Raw genomic sequence first — 2945 nt, 5'->3', positions numbered from 1 at the left:
TATAAAATAATCAATTATTAGAATATAAAAAATACTAAACTAACTAAACAAAACTATAAGGTTAAAAATGTACAGAAGACGCAATATTACACAAAACAGAAAAGTAGACATGAGAGAACAAAATTTAACACACTAAAAGACGGAAAATAAATAAGTAAGTTGAGATTAAATAGAGGTCGATAAAGAATAAATTAAAAAAAATAATAATAAATGAATAAAGAAATCTGAACCACTCACCTGTTCAAGTTGCTAGCTTTAGTGACTTAAGCAGAAAATCGGAAGCGTACATGAGTGAAAGGGGAGGTGGCTGTTAACGATTTTAGTCCTATTTCAAATACATCGCGTGTACAGCAAGAGATATAAAAATATGATGAAATAAACAAACTCATATATCTATTAACCTTAGAGGCTATTTAGTTATTTAATATTTAATTATTATATTTTATACCTCTACCTGAAATCGCTCGGAGCAGTCAGTCAGTTATTAATTAGGTTTGTGTAAGTAGCTTTGAGCAATAGCCAGTTAGCTAACCCAACGCATGGCCAATTATCAATAATCAGCTATCAATTAATATTGATCATATTCTATCACAATCGACATCACTTCAAACCGTGCCCTATATTTGTTTTAAGAAATTGTAACCAAACATTCCTATAGGCTTTGGAAATTTATATAAGTATGATAATTAATTGTTAATAACGCCGTACAGTGGAGGAATGTGTAAAAAAAAACTCCAAAATGAAATGTGTCTAATCATGTTGGGTGTGGTTCCTTACGCTCAAATACCTATCAACAAATTTATCGTAAATGGTTCTTCCATCAACAATATTTTTGTGCTTTAGACCTAATCTTACTGACGTTATTTTAGCATCAGAAAAAAGTGTGGTTTGTTATCTTGTTGTAAACTATACACCAAAAATTATTTCGGCCAAGTCAATAAAACAAAAAATAGCGTATGAATTGTAGTTACAAAACTATATTTGTTTCTGGAAATATTTTTTTCAAAATTTCTACGGCCACTTCCAATTCAATAATGAAAAAATTCAATTTCGCCCATTTTTGATAGACTAGAAAAAATGAGTTTTATTGGGCTTTATGACGAAACTATTTTCCTATGAAAGTGTACATATTGGAGGGACTCTTGTGTAAGTTTCGTTGAAGTATTGAGAAGAATAAAGTTAGTTGCCTTCTTGGAAAGGTGAGAGCCATATTCAAATTAACGACTATGAATCAGAATAACATTTTATTTAAAGAAAAAAATTATGGAAAATCAAGATTAATATTTTTAAACCTGAAAATCTTATCAAAATAAAAAATAAAAATAAATAATAAACAATAATTTAAATCTTAAGAGGCTTTTGCACAAAAACGAAAGTTTCCCATCACTACGCCGTTTTCCAATGTGAGGAATTTTTTCAATGTCGTCCGATTTAATTAATTTTTTAACTTTAGCCTTCTCTTTCCATTTTAAATATTTTTTTCAAAGGAAAGAGAAGACCGTCGCCAAACCATGGGAATTTCTTTATCTCTTCTTTGATTATATCCCATTAATATTTTTAATTTATCTATTGATAATAATCACTACATGTTAATTTTACTTAAAAATTCTGAATAATGTAGGTTTACATTATTTTTTAATCTGATTATAAATTTACCGTATTATTAATATTTTTATTAGAAGAAGATAGTTGACCGTATGAAGTAGCATAGTCCAGTGAATAAAGATATCAAAATAGTAAAAGAAAACTATTTATTGTAAACTAACTTTCGTCAAAGCTAAATGAAAAAAAAAGTTTTATTTTAATTAAAACATTTTAGAATTAACAAAACATTAAAATAAAAAACATTTCAAAAGAATTGTTATGTTTATAAAGTATATATAAAAATAATTAATAATAACAATATAAGGAAGTATAATTATGTTAAAACAATTTTAACATAGTATACGATTTATTTATAGAAATTAAATACTGATAATAGACATTCAAACCTTTAAATGATTTAATTTATATAAATAACGCTATGTACATAGGAGAACCTAAAAAATACGTGAATGAATGTACGGACATAAGAATGACAATAAAAATTTGGAAAAAGACCTAAGAAAACTGGTTTCTTACAATACGGTTTTTAAAGTAAAAATAATTCCAATTTTTAAAAATTACGATACTACTTATAAAATTTCAGAATTTTTAACATATTTTTTTTTTAATAATTTATTTATTGTTATTTAGAACTGTATACATATATACACAACAAGTAAATTTGTTGTAAGTGATATTATGACATGATAAAAACATGTGGATAATCTACCCATTGATAGAACTCCAAAAACATTTCTTAAGGAGAAGATCTCGAGAGCATCTTCTTTTCAGACGCCTAGTAGGATTGTTAGGTAGTGAAGGGGAAGCCAGGTTGGAAACGAGTTGGTTTGGGTGGTTGAGAAGTTTATCATTTCAGGATTGATATCTGGTTCTGGCCAAATCGGCAACATATGGGACATTGAGATCCTGATGGATGATTTGATTTGTGACAAAGTAAGGAGTATTAAGGATTTTGGACTGTAAGGATTGGATTCTAGAGGAATTCGATAGTTTAGTGGAGCCTCATAGCTCAACTCCGTATGCCAAGAAAGGCCTTATTACAGTCATGTAGATCAGTCTTTTGTAATGGATTGGAAGTTTGGACCGTTTGTCTAGTAAATGTTGTACTAGTCGGAATCGACGAGCAGTTTCCTGTCTTTTCAGTCTTGTCTGTTGTGTCCGTTCATTGATTTATTCACGTATTGTTTAGGTTCTTCTATATATATCAAATGTAACAATTTTAACATATTATACGACTTATTTATAAAAATTAAATCATTTTAAGGTTTTAATGTCTACTATCACCATAAAGTAAAAATACGTTTATGTATGTAACTAGTAAGAGATGACACATTTAAAAG

This window comes from Halyomorpha halys, unplaced genomic scaffold (genome assembly GCF_000696795.3).
Source record: "Halyomorpha halys isolate HHAL.00 unplaced genomic scaffold, Hhal_1.1 Scaffold255.1, whole genome shotgun sequence".
Taxonomy (NCBI): domain Eukaryota; kingdom Metazoa; phylum Arthropoda; class Insecta; order Hemiptera; family Pentatomidae; genus Halyomorpha; species Halyomorpha halys.
Note: the sequence above shows the minus strand (reverse complement) of the source record.